Source organism: Lepidochelys olivacea (assembly GCF_965140295.1).
Source record: "Lepidochelys olivacea isolate rLepOli2 genome assembly, chromosome: 11".
Lineage (NCBI taxonomy): Eukaryota > Metazoa > Chordata > Testudines > Cheloniidae > Lepidochelys > Lepidochelys olivacea.
In genome coordinates, this window is record NC_140421.1 from 44,320,886 (window position 1) to 44,335,766 (window position 14,881).

Here is a 14,881-nt window from a genome sequence, read left to right on the forward strand (position 1 = left end):
AATAGCAGATGCAATAAAGATTTAAAAGATACTACAAGCTACTACAATGTTTGAGGCACAATCCTTAGATAGAGGCTTGTACAATGATAACCGGTGCTGTTTAACTTAGTCACATTTGCCAATTGTATAAAACAGGATTGCAGTCTGGCTGCATTTAAAAGTGTATCCTGGGTCCAATAGAATTGGTTAAGAATCTTATTTTAGAGAAAATGTAATGGCACTGAACAGGAGGCAAGCTTAACATTTAGTCCAAGTGAGGTCCCAGTACTCTTCGATGATGTTCACTAGGAGTTCTGTCAGCTAATGAGTTGAACCATCTGTAGCAGTTTCCTAACAGATGTGGAAAATTCCCATACTGAGTCACAACATCTTCTAAGGGAGAGATCTGTGGAGGGTTCCATCGACAACATTCTGAATAAAGGATAGGATATTTAGCCATCAGAAACTCAAATGTAGCAATTCTTCTTGGTAAATAATAAATCAGCTTTTTTTGCCAGAAGGCCTTCTATACACAAAATTCCCATTGACTTCATAATGAGTGCTATGCATGGAATGACTGAAGAATCAGAGAATCTTTTCTTTTCAGTCCAAGCAGAATGAAATACAAAAAGTGAACAAACAGCACACATAGTGAAAAGCACACTGGTTGTCTGAAATGCCTTCACAATTAATATAAACTAATTTGCTTTTAGTAACAAAGATTTTTCTTCCATATAACTTTTAGCTCAACTATCCTTTTAAATAATATGCCTGTGAGTTTGCACCAGTTGATGTAAACCCTCAACAAAAATCATTGTTTTTTTTAATTCAATGGCATTAGATATAACAATGTATTTTCACACTAGTGCAGTCACACACATTAGACTGCCAGTAAGATTGTGACAGTTCTGCTTTCTGCTTGCAGATGTCACGAACATTAGATCTATCTTCACAAAACATTATTGCAAGTGTGTTCATCTGGGGTATCCTTATTCACAATAGGTGACCTTCATGGGTACATGTGACATTTAAAAAGAAAAGTTCTCCTTTATAACCTTCAGTGTGCTTTTAGTTATAAATTACTTGTAGAGTATTAGTAATAATAATTGATTTTAGCAGTAAGTAATAGAGTTATAAATAGGTCCCACTATTTAATGAAAGAAATGCCTCAGCCTTGGATTTTATTTATTAGTATCCAAGAACCTTCCACACCCCCACTAAGATCAGTTATTGCTTAATTAAACTAGAAAAATGGCCAATGATTATTTTCAATTTCCCTGCAAATTTTACTTCTTTCTATTCACTTACATGATGATTTGAATACAAATGTTTGATGTACATAAGAAATTAGCTGAATTTTATCTTAAATGCTTATAAAAACTGGACTTTTATTTTCACGTGATGAATAAAAAAAATAGTCATTGAAGAGTTTTACACTTTATTAGCCACATTATAGCTCTCCTTCTTAGTGTTCATAAGTGAATCAATAACAGAGATAGCTTAGGTACACTCAGGAAAGAAATATTCTCAACTGAATTTTTTTGAAAAAACCACAATATTAAAATATACCACATTTTTAAGAAATGTAGTATTTCTGATCAAATGCTACAGTAGTTACATGTCCCGACTAGATAGCTAGTGATGTCCACAAACAAGAAACCAGAGACTAAAGATTGGCAAACGGTCTAATGCAATCTCTCCATCAATAATGGCAAGAAGGTTTCAAATAAACAATCCCCAACTGGAAAATGATGGCAGCTGTCTGATTTTATTTTTTTTCAGTCACAATGCAGTGATAACTGACAAATAAAATGTAATGTCACATTATCATGATGCACATAAAAATATACTGTACACTTACATAAATGACAAGTCTGAGACACCAGCTGTATATCATCTTTCACCACTAGCTGGCACCATAGCTTTAAAAATGTGGTGATGTAGCCCATTGTATATTTTACTAATTAACCACCCAGCCACATAATTTTCAACAGAAAACAATTATTCAGAGCAAATGAGAAATATTTGGGGTCATAAACTAAAATGAGTCTGAAGGTAGTATTCTCCATGATGACTAAGTCATTTGCTGAAAAAATAAATGTATAAAGTTAATGGACTCTGAGCTCATTTTTATTAAACAGAAGTAAATGGTTCTGTGCATAGACGTAAGGGTCTGATTTGCCCACCGCCCCCAGATGAGAAAGTGTACAGATCACCATGTTGGGTTATGAGGGGTATAAATCCAAATCAGTTGCCACTTTACCAGACTTTCCAGTCCCAAATAACCGCACAGGGCACATCAGGTTCACTCCTAAGGAAGCTTCTTTACTGGACCTGCTAATAAAACTCACACAGTAGGTCTCTTTTGCTGGTTTCCCTCTCCTAATTACTGCCTGTACATGATGCCCCAAGAGCCTAGGTTTCTGCTCTGGGATTGGAGTAGCCCTGACACTGCTAAAATCTGCATTGCTGTGCTCTGTTCTGACTCTTTCAGGATGCCTTTAGAAGAGATGGCAAGCAAATACATGGCAGCCATCACAAATTGTCCATTAGCTTTATACTTGTTTACGTGAAAAAGAAAACTAAATAAAAATGTATATGTAATACAGATATCAGTACCCTGGGCAGAAGCAAAGCAAATCTGGAGCCTGAACATGCGTGCCCTCCTGTGTGAAAAGCCCCAAGGAGGTTTAACACTGTGAGGAAATCGTTACTAAGAATAATCCAGTTTCCCACATCCACACAACAGAAAAGCCACTCTGAAACGTGGGGCATGCACAGAGGACTTGTGCAGTTACAATGGCTCTTCTGTCCCTCAGTGATTTACCTTTGAGGCCTAGCAGCACAGCTTCATTGGAGCCAGGCCCCTCTGGCCATGATGGCTCCATGGGGGGATTATCAGGAAAGTTTGTGCAACATCTGGCTGTGCTGCTGTACTCACTTTTTCAGCTATCTTCCACAGAGCCAGAGAGAGACTGTTTTGCACCTTGACTAGCAATGTCATCCACATTACAGATTCTGTGTAATATCTAGCCAATACCCCTATTTCCCCACAACGGTTGAACAGGTCTCCTCTCTCTCCCCACAGAAAAGCTCACACCACTGAGACAACAGGAAATCCCAAATTCACAATGTATTTGTGGGAGGGGTGATATTCAATGAGATAGAAGATAGCAGTTTTAATCCCCAATCTGAAAAAGTACACCTCTTACATGATTTTTTTGTCCTAAACCATTTTCTGGATGTGAGGAATATAACTCTTGAAATAGTCTGTACACAGCACTACAAGGTACTCTCTGTTCCCAATACCCTTGAAATCAATGGGGCCATTACAGAGTACGGCACTACTCCATGTTGGTAAGGGTATCAGAATCTAGCCGTAAGACAGCACCACAGCACCTTGCTTCACTACCAGAGCAAAAAGAGGAGCAAAACCAGCAGTTGCATTAAGCACTTCTGTCACTGAAGAGGTTACACACAGGCACAGAATTTATCTGTGCTACTGGAGTGAGACTTCATAAAGTCTGTAGTCTTGACTGAGACCACCATTTCTCCTAGGTTATGGATTTGGAAGGATATATATGGCAGAATTGGGGGTTATTGAATAAAATGTCAGCAACTATTAAAATTGGTGCCACATTTTTTCCTTCCTCTAATTAAAAACTGTTACTTTTCAGAAAAAATCCTGAAGAGTAATAAGAGGAACACTGCCAAAACATATTTTCTTTCGATGTTTTAAATCTCTCTAAGGTTGCTCCACTTGCATTCTTGGCCAATGTGGCAGTTTTTTCTAAGCAGGTTTCAATCCTGCATTGGCCAGGGTTGTGAATGTGAACACTTTGTTGTCTAATTTCTTTTAAAAACAGAAGAGCACAAAGAAACAGCAATGGCCACCTCTCCATTAGGAAAAAAAAGATTGTGTGGGGGTGAGGGCACATATCTTTTCTTTCACAAGATGTTTAATATCAACATTTCTTAAATACATCTGGAGTTTACAAATGCCCAAATGTTGTTTGTTACAGGTTATCCTGGCACTGTGTTGTTTCTGCAACTAAAGTTAATACAACAGATTTTGAGACTGAGCTTTGTCTAACAAAACCCTGTCAATAAACAATAAGTTACAGCCCCTTTCTAGGGTGCTACAGTTGCCATTCATTGCTATATGTTCTGTCATGGCATCAACACATCATAATGTCACAACAGAGCATGCTGGTGTTGCACTGTCCCAAAGTTATTTTGGATTACTTTGATGGTCCTGCACATGCTCAATAGAACAGTCCCATGTAACCGAGGCAATTCCACAAAATTCAGGACAGATGGCAATGTGAGACAAAGGGTCATAAATTGGAGAAACACTAGTTATAGTGATTGCAGTAGAGAAGCTTGTAATGGTTGCAGTACGATAAAGAAGTGCTAGAATTAATCCACTGCTATCTGTCTTTATTTTGCTAACCCATTTGAGTGGACGCCACAGCACTGAGACTACATTAATCAAAATTTGGAATGACCTGCTTTTCATTGCAAACTGCAGTTATCTTTCTTTACTGATTGGCCTTGACCTGTCAGCTGCATTTGGTACTGCTGACCCCAGGGATCTTTTGAAGAGCCTTGAGTACTATGTTGGGTTGTCTGACTCCATTCTTGCTTGGTTTAATTCATATTCTTCTCAACGTACCCATTTTATTTCCAATAGAAATTGCTCATTTAATTGCACTGTAAGTTTTATGGGGTATGCCCCAGGCTGCATTCTTTATGCCAAGCTTCTCAGTATTTATATGGAGAGTGGTTGGGAGGGGGGAGGGGAAGGCATTTACAAAGCAAAATCAGGTTTCACAAAACCGACAATTTTCACCTCTTTATTTTGTGCAAAAAGCAATTCTCTGCAGTAAAACACAGTTTCTATGTCACAAGCATAGACTTACTTGTCAAATGTATACTTTTTTATTTAATGAACTTCAATGTATATTTTTTTCCTCATAGATTCAGGAGCCCTTTTCTTAGTGCTGATGCATATTAAGACTAGAGATGGACCCAAACCACATCTTTGCATCTAACCACTCCTGAAGTTTGTGGGGATGGGGCTGATAATATGAACCCAAATCTTAATTTTGTAGTTCAGTTCCAAGACATTGATATTAGTGCTGCTGTATAAACTCCTCTCTTTAGCTCTGCCAAAACAACTCTGATTTGACCTCCTGATGTTTCCAATCCCAGGCATCAATAAACATGCTAACTACTTGGTGTATTTGATGTTTGCTAAAATATACAAGTGATTAAAACTGAGACTACAAAACTATTTCACCTAATCAGTTCATCTGGATCTGATTTCCAGTTTCCAGATAGAAAAGGAGTACTTGTGGCACCTTAGAGACTAACCAATTTATTTGAGTATGAGCTTTCGTGAGCTACAGCTCACTTCATCGGATGCAAGGTGCCACAAGTACTCCTTTTCTTTTTGCGAATACAGACTAACACAGCTGTTACTCTGAAACCTGTCAGTTTCCAGAAAGGCATTCAAAAATTACGTGTCGTAAACAGACTCTTATCAGAGCAGTCCATAACCCTGCATAGGAGTGCCACTTCTTTTAATAGGGTTAGGTAGAAGGCAGATGGACCATAGCATTGCAGCCAGTATTTAGGACCATCAGATTCTTTGATCACTAGTTGACTAGGGAAACAAAAGGCAACCAAAGTATAAGGTATGGGTACTAAAAAAAGGATGCTATATACATTCTGGTTTTCATTGCATACTTTGTATTTATAGTATATTTCAAAATGCAGACCTGGGCCTCTGGCTCATATATTTTACTTTATAATAGAACTAATTAATTCTACTAACAATCTCACAATCTCTCTTGCAAAATTTAAAGTAGCATTACCTTTCAGGAGTTCTGGGAGAGGGGATACATTTATTTTAATGATAGAGAAGAACAGGACTAACTTGGGCCCTGCTTCTCCAATTTGTTCTCCCATACAGATGCAATTGCAGGATTAGGGCCTCAGAAAGCACAATACTGACACTGTATTACTTAGAAATAAAACAGATTTTTCTTGTGAGTATTGTTTATTTTTAACATGTAAGTAAGTTTGTTTTGTGCAGTGCAAGTCATCACATTTAAAAAAAGATGGAGAGGGCTCAGAGGTGAAAAATTAAAATTAAAAAGGTATGAAAATAAAATGTATGAAGAAAAGTTTTGAGAACTGGGTAAAAGAAGAGACAAAGAATGATAGGAGACATGACAACCATTTACAAACAAAGGAATATTATAAAAAGGACATTATATAAAAGGACTATACTAGTTTCACTTATCAAACAAACAAAGCAATGGACAGCAATTAGTGAAGGACCAGAATGCAAACCTTGAATTCAAATAACTCCAAACTTCACGAAAATTCAGATCTGAATCTGAATTTTGTGACTTGGGCCAACATCTAGTAAAACAAGGTTAAATGCAGCAGGAAAATTTTAGACTATTATGTAAACACAACTTGACAAAATGCAGGAATGACTGAGATTCTATTCATGTAGCCCAGTTTTACACTCAATTGACTTTGGTGGAGTTATTCCCAGTTTCTTCCATATGTAAGTAATATCCAATCTAAACCTCCCCCACTCAAGTTGCAGTGGGGGAGGTTTAGATTGGATATTAGGAAAAACTTTTTCACTAAGAGGGTGGTGAAACACTGGAATGCGTTACCTAGGGAGGTGGTAGAATCTCCTTCCTTAGAGGTTTTTAAGGTCAGGCTTGACAAAGCCCTGGCTGGGATGATTTAACTGGGAATTGGTCCTGCTTCGAGCAGGGGGTTGGATTAGATGACCTTCTGGGGTCCCTTCCAACCCTGATATTCTATGATTCTATGATTCTATGATTCTAAGTATGATCAAAGACAGCCCAAGGGAGTCTGCGGCTATGTCCACACTAGAGAGCTTACAACGGCACAGCTGTACTGCACCGCTTTAAGATCTCTCATGTAGTCACTCTATGCCCATGGGAGAGAGCTCTTCTGTCAACATTATTAAATCGCCCCCAACAAGTGGCGGTAGCTATGTCGGTGGGAGAAGCTCTCCCGCCGACATAGCACTGTGCACACTATCACTTCTGCCACCATAATTTATGTCGCTCAGGGGTGTGCTTTTTTCACATCCCTGAGCAAGATAAGTTTTGCAGACAAAAATGATAGACATGGCCTCCACAGTCAGTATCCACCCACAAAAGATTTTTTTTCTTTCTATATCTTCCACCGCACAATTCTCCAACAACTTTTTTACTATATCAACAAAAACAAAAATATTTTCTCCTACTAATCTGCAGTGCTTGGCTCAATAGCAAAAGTAGGAGAACTTGAGAATCAGAAATAAGGGCATTCTTACTCATTAATAGCTGATTTTTCTTCTTGAGATCACTCACATTGACCTTCTTTTCAGACCAAAGTCTCCCTGTTGAACAATAACTGCCAGGGCAATACTCTGATTGAGACCACGTGTCGTAACAAGCTGCACTTTGGCTTTAACTTTCAGCTCTACTTCTCAGTAGCACGCACATTACAGAAGGGGAAAAAAGCACCTTAAAAAATAAACCAGGGAATACTGTTTTTCATTTATGGTAAACTTAGTCATCTGCCTGTAGCTGTATGTGACACTCTTAGGCAAAAAAAAAAATGATTCTTTCCCCTCACTCAGTACTATAAAAAGCACACAGATATATTCTCTCAAATTCATTATATGTGTGTAGATTTTTCTCAAAAGTGATAGGAAACATATCAAATCTGTGTTCTCAAAACATTTAGCTGTGACACTTGGAGTATCTTCCCAGACTTAAGAACAGCTCTTTGTGGCTTGAAAGCTTGTCCCTTTCACCAACCGAAGTTGGTCCAATAAAAGATAATACCTAACCCACCTTGTTTCTCACACCATGTTTATTCTGGAGAATACCCATTTACAAAACAGTTCCCCCACCTGACCTCCATCCCCAGTTAAAAACACATCCCTGTTTTGCAGCATAGATGGGAACAAACTATAATATATCCACGTTCCCAAACCATGCTACAGTCTGTGACTTTGAAGGGTTGTAGCACAATTTAGAAATTGTAACAAGGTAGCAGGATCTACAATCCTACACAAGTATTCAGGGCTCCTAAACAAACCCAGGGTGCAAGCACTACGTTCTGATCAGAGTGATGTAAGAACAGGAACAGGAACAGGGAAGTCCCGCAGGAACAGTTAGATTTGGGGAGAAAATTTAGGCTTGAGGTTTATGTTCAATTATTTAAATACCAACAAAGCAGAACCCCAAGAAGGGAGTGAATTTGGCTTTTCTAGACAGTGTAGACATTATTTGGCTTAAAACATGGCCCAGTCCCCTCAGTACCATACAACAAAACTGTGTTTTAACCATGTTTTAGTGTAGATGGGAGTTTAGTTACTAAGTAATGATATCTATATACTGTGTCTTCAGTCCTGAATCCCACCCTAGTGTCTTTGCACTACTCCAGCATAGCCATGTCTTATGTCACCCTCCAGACAGCCCCCAGCATGGGCGGCATGCTAGAGGCCTTCCTCTGAGAAGGAGGTATGGCTCGAGTGCTCACACTACCCTCCAGCAACCCTCAGCTAATGAATAGCCTCCTGGGGGCAGAGACAGCCAAACACAGCTGCACCCATGTAGCACGGTAGTGAAGACAAGCCCTTAGGCTCTGTTCACACTAGCACACCAAACAGCAGCAGCTAGAGGTGGTCAAAAATGATAAAGAGTGTTTTTGCAAAAAATTAAAAATCCAGGGGTTCATAAATTTATTCAAAATGTTTTGATTGGAATATTATCAGTTCGGAGTTTTTTCTCTTCTGTCTTTCCCTTTTTACTACTTTCCCCTTTTGACACTGAAAAAAAAGAGTGGAAGGGAATGGGAAAAAAAGGAAAAATTGAAATGCAAAAAATGAGAACCAACTTCTTTTGGTTTTGGAGTTCATAAAAAAATTAAAATTTCAAAAAATTAAAACGTTACACAAATTTCTGTTTTAAAAAAGACTTTTTTACAACACTTTTTAAATCAAAACATTTCTACCATCTCTTGCCACAGCAGTATTTGAAAATTCACATCAAGCACTGTTCCAATTATTGATAACTGACTGTTCGTAACTAGCAAACATTAATGCCCCAGTGCAGAAAGGGATTAAAAAAAAAACAATACACAAATGTAAGCACATATATATTTGTTAAAACCATAATGCAATCCATAGGTTAAAGTAGAAATTGTTGACAAAGGGTCACTGAACCAAACAAAAGGGTAAAAATAGAGCTGGCAGCAGGTGAGTAGCTAGTGATATTGCCAAGTGTAAGAATCATCCACAATTGGCTAACAGTAATAGCTCTCTCCCAAGTCCCGCTATTAGCCACTATACACACTACAGTCATGCTCAGGACTGGCTGAACTTGTGCTTCCCACTGGTCAGTTTGGAATATTACATCAGGGCAATAGTTAAAGAGTTCCTTTCTTCTGTCCAAGTGGCCTGAGAATGGCTTCATTCACCAGGGAAGCAGAGGATAATCTTTAGCCAGGAAGAACCCTCCCAGCATAATGGGAGCAACCTCCGTACCATTAATGGCCACAGTAACCTGGAGGCAGCTTCCTTTATTCATAAAGGCAAACAGAGCTGAGTTCCAAAAGATCCTAGCATCATGGGACCTTTGCACACTACCATTTATGTTTATGCACTTTCGACGGTGCTCAATCAGGCATTGGAGCACCAGGAAGAAATACCCCTTTCTGTTTATAAACTCTTGAGCCCTGGTGAGAGGGGCAAACAATAGGCACCTGGGTCCCATCAATTGCTCCCAATACAGTTTGGGAACTCTATGTGTGCAAAACCATCGATAATCTCCTGAGCATTACAAGCTTTATAACTTGGTGCACTACCTTAATGCACAGCATCACACACCTGTATGACAATGCCCCTAACAGTTGATCTCCCTATGCCAAATTGGTCTACAGATTCAGACATCTGAGGCTCACTCTACAGCATTAAAAACAGCAGTATAAACATTGCGGTTCGGGCTGGAACTCAGACTCTGAAGTACTTTACACACCAACTAGTGTGTGTCAACTTAGTATGAACTAACCCCCCCGTGTAGACAAGGCCTGAGTTGGTATAAGTTGACACAGCTCTATCAAGGTCTCAGGAGCTTACATCAGCTGAGGATTTGATCCTATGACTTTTAAAGACTTTATCCAGGCTTTTTTTATGTTTTGAGGACATTGTTAAAAAAGAGTTAGATTCCACCAACACTACAAAATCATCAAAGTGTTTCAATCACATTGGGGAAAAGAGTATTGTAACCAGTTCCCTTGACATATAGTAAGTGTAGGTTAGAGGGACACCATGTTGAGTGTGATTGGGTGACACATGGCCAGAAAGGGTTAAACATCCTGCAAATTAAACAACCCTTAAAAACATGTGGGTAGATAATGTTTGTGTTTTTGTGTAAATACATATATATGGATAGGGGGTGGACAATGTAATCAACAGTCCTTGTCTATACTGTAGTCTGATAATTCAATCAAAAGAACATACTAGTATTTAAATGAATTGTAAATACAGGATCTCTCTGTATTCATCTCTCTTTTAAATGTATAGCAAGTCATCTGTGAATGGTGGAGGAACAAGCAAATTGCCTTATGTTAATTCATATAGCTAAGTACTGGTGATGGACCTCCTTCAAAGTCATGCTAATTACCTTTTGTTCCTGGAAGAACTCCAACTTGTCAAAAAGGACATGAAATTGTATAAAAGATCCTTGGGTCCTGATCCTGTTCATCTCAGATCCGCCTAAGGCTTCATACAGGGGAAGCTTAGGCCATAAGGACTGAGATCCCAGTCCTAAACTGGAACACCCTACAATGACATTGGACTATAACCTATGAACTATTTCTGAAATAACTCTTTGCAACTACAAAGATCACCATCTCTGCTATGAATCTGAATCTTAAGAACTGAACTCATGTCTGTATGTATATTGATCTTTTAACCATACTCTCTCTCTTTTGTTTTGTAATAAACTTTAGTTTAGTTAATAAGAATTGGCTGTATGCGTGTATTTGGGTAAGATCCGGAATAGTCAATAACCTGGGAGGTAATGTGTCCGATCCTTTGGGATTGGTAGAACCTTTTCTTTTATATGATGAAATAAGATTTTCAGAAATCTTCATCATATTTGACATGGGTACCTGGATGGAGGCCTGAGGCTGGATCACTTTAAGGAAACTGTGTTGTTTGAACTTCTGAGTAACCAGTAAGGTATAAAAGAAGCTGTTTTATGCTGGCTTGGTAAATCTAAGTATTGGAATATCCACCAGCTTTTTGTGGATTGTCTGTCTCATTCTTTGCAGTTCACCCTACTTGAGTGATCACAGCTGGCTCCCACTGGGACCCTGGTCACAGGTTGCAAACCACATTTCATCTGTGTTTGAGCATCAGTGTTTTTGCAAGCATTGATACAAGCTCTGGTGTGGGCAAAGCCTTACATTATGAAAACTTCTAGATAGTTCAACTTCTCAACAGGACCCAGAGGAGATCAAATGGATATTTCACAAAAGTCCACATTTGTCTGCTTCTTCTATCTAATCCTGCTAAGTGCTGTTTACTTGAAATAGTTTTCTCATAAAAAAAAAGACAACATTTCCAATGTGAATGCTGTTTCAGTTATGTGAAATCACTTGCTAAAAAATTAATTACTGTCTCAAAATATTATTCCATTTTTATGTATTATACAGTTGACCTTATCTTAGATTTTTGTTTGTGTAAACTGCTTACATTACTATCTTTCATATTAATATATGGAAAATGATTAATTATATGGTCAAGGAAACCAGGAGAACTCAAATCAACTGTGCCCTGAAGGTACGAAATGTCATCAGGTTATATATTGCCATAAATATTTCTAGTATATTCAGCAGTTTCCAACTGTGCCTGTTGCAATGTGACCTACAGTATTTGGTAAGCAGGTGTACACTGTCATTACTGTGGTGAAATCTGAACATATTAGTGCCACACAAATGGTTTTATCTTTTAATATGATTTGCTGTCTCAGAAAATATGTCCCTGTTTTTCAGGCGTTTAAAAGTAAATTTGGCCCTAGAAATTAGCTGCTGCTGTTGTTCACTAACACCTACGCAGACATCTTGTTTTAGATTAAATCCTCCCAGTTGATTTTACACATACATCTCAAATAAGCAATTAAAATAGCTACAATGTGTTAATGGGGCTCTGCCGTTCTCTATGGTTTTATGCTAGATGCACAGCTTTCATTTTGGAGCTGCAGGTGTAGTCCAGAAAAAAAATTAAGGAGAGGGGTACTTAGAAGAAAACATGTGGAAGTCACCTATGGTCCTGACACAATCTTAAATTAAGACCATTTCATATAAAAGGGGGAAATGTGTTTGTATTTAGAACTATTTATTCCTAAATAAAAATGTTCTTCCGGTTTGTAGGGAGAAATGAATGATATACAGCTGCTTACTCAAAAGTGGGATCACTAGACAGATGTCGTATTTTTCTAAGATATGTCTTAAGGTGAAAGTCTCATTGCAAACATTAGTATAAAATGTGGATGTGAGACACTCCCCTGGAGGAATCAACAAATTCATTTTGGCACCTTGTGATAGACACATCTCTATTTACATATGTTTTGTGCTATATATAAAAAGAAACTGTACCCATGTTCCTCAGATAAGTACTCTGAAAGTCTCAAAAGACAAGAAGTTTCCCTCAGCAAGAATAGACGAGGAAATATTGTATGTAAAATCAATTTGAGATCACCTTTTAAAAATTTCAGACATTTTTTAAAATGAAGCACAATTTGTGAACAGAACATGGAAAACAAAAAGATAAGGCATCCTACAATCAGAAAGCAGGATCCTAGCCACTGGGAACAGTAAACATAAGTGGGAGAATAAGTGCAGAGTAGGAATTGCTTATTTGAATGTAATATGATATTTTTTAAAAACTCTGGGATAATCCTTCATAAAACAATTTTTAGGGAGCTATTGTTTATGCTGGAAGAGTAGTCACAATTGTGCTTTATATAATGTACTCAGAGTCAGGAGAGTGTGTAAATTCAGATTAGAAAATAAAAGTGAGAGTTTTCCATGTTTAGCAGTGAGGGAATAAAAGCATTTTGAATCAATCCCACACATTTTAATCCAGTCCCAGATGGAAGGCTAACTATTGGTTGAATGCTGACCATGTGTTGAGCTGTACAGATCTGAAAACCCCTCCCAAGCCAGATCTGCATTGCAGTCAGTGAAGGAACAAGATTTATTTCCTCTACCCTCTTCACATGCACAGATATGTAGACAATCAGGAAATTCAGTTGCAGATCGCCCCGAGTAATACACTATAGCCTGTAATGTTTAGTATTTACCTAATAATACAATTATTTCTTATTAATGTCTTCCAAGCTGTTAATCATTTATGGGGAATTAATAATCATCTAAAATATTAAGGTTTATTCATAAAATAAAATATTACTCTGAACACTTTGATTTAAGGAGCAGAAAATGTCTTACCTGAATTGCCGTAAAGCTCATATCCTGGGTTTGTTTTCGCGTTTGGTAATATTACTTCTGTGAATTTCTCTTTCCCATTCATGGATCATTTGCTTGATATCTTAGGATCTTTTCTTTCCTGTGGAGAGGACACCCACATTAGTTAGATCTGTGTCAAAAAATCTTATATTTATTCTTTGCCTCTTTCCATATTGTGATGATTTTTTTTATATATATATTTGAGCAGGGCTGGATCTAAGTGCATTTATTAGTATTACCTTCAACACGTTAGCCTGCATCTTAACAGGGTTTTCAATAGTGGTAAGCTAACTCAATTGAGCTAACAAGATTGAAAAAACTCACCTTTTTCTCCTGACAAAACACACCCAATCTCTTTGTCCTTGTTCAGGCTACCGGCCTGGTCTATACCACAGAGTTACGTTGCCATAAGGCAGCTTATGTTGACTTAACTCTGTAAGTGTCTACACTAAAATGTAGTTCCCACCGATGTAAATTGACCACTTCACTGACTTTAATAACTCCACCTCCGCAAGAGGCATAGCACTTAGGTCAATGCAGTTAGGTTGACACAGTGTCAGTGTAGACACTACATTGCTTACATTGACTGTTGCTGCATTCCAGAAGCCATCCCACAATTCCCCACACTGACAATTAAATTGGTGCAAGCACTCCTGGTTAGCTCACATGCCAGCAACACCAGAAGCGTAGTGTGGACATGCAAAAGCAATGTAATTACTGTGGTGGCTGTACATCGACATAAGTTAGGTTGATTTAATTTTGTACTGTAGCCTTGTCCTAAGATTTAAAGGTGATGTGTTAGCTGACATTAACACATTTGAAAAGCATACACAAAGCACACTGCCTCAAGCTTTGCCCATTAACGTTAAGCTGGTCAAGTTTGTTGACCACCAACCATCAACCTCAGCCTGGACCAGTCCACACAAGAGATCCACTTCCTGGACACTACTGTGCTAATAAGCAATGGTCACATAAACACCACCCTATACCGGAAACCTACTGACCACTATGCCTACCTACATGCCTCCAGCTTTCATCCAGACCACGCCACACAATCCATCGTCTACAGCCAAGCTCTTCGATACAACCGCATTTGCTCCAACCCCTCAGACTGAGACAAACACCTACAAGATCTCTATCAAGCATTCTTACAACAATACCCACCTGCTGAAGTGAAGGAACAGATTGACAGAGCGAGACGAGTACCCAGAAGTCACCTACTACAAGACAGGCCAAATAAAGAAAATAACAGAACGCCACTAGCCATCACCTTCAGCCCCCAACTAAAACCTCTCCAACGCATCATCAAGGATCTACAATC

At 38.4% G+C, this 14,881-nt stretch overlaps 1 long non-coding RNA gene across 3 annotated transcripts in view; it reads right to left on the reverse strand.

Annotated features, from left to right (window-relative positions):
* The window catches only part of LOC311528236, a 23,481-nt gene continuing 8,600 nt past the window's right edge, over positions 1 to 14,881 (reverse strand). For all 3 annotated transcript variants that reach the window (XR_014713546.1, XR_014713547.1, XR_014713548.1), the window contains exons 2-3: positions 13,543 to 13,660; positions 1 to 411 (exon numbers count right to left, since the gene is read on the reverse strand). This is a non-coding gene — a long non-coding RNA (uncharacterized lncRNA). The remainder of the gene's footprint in view (positions 412 to 13,542; positions 13,661 to 14,881) is intronic.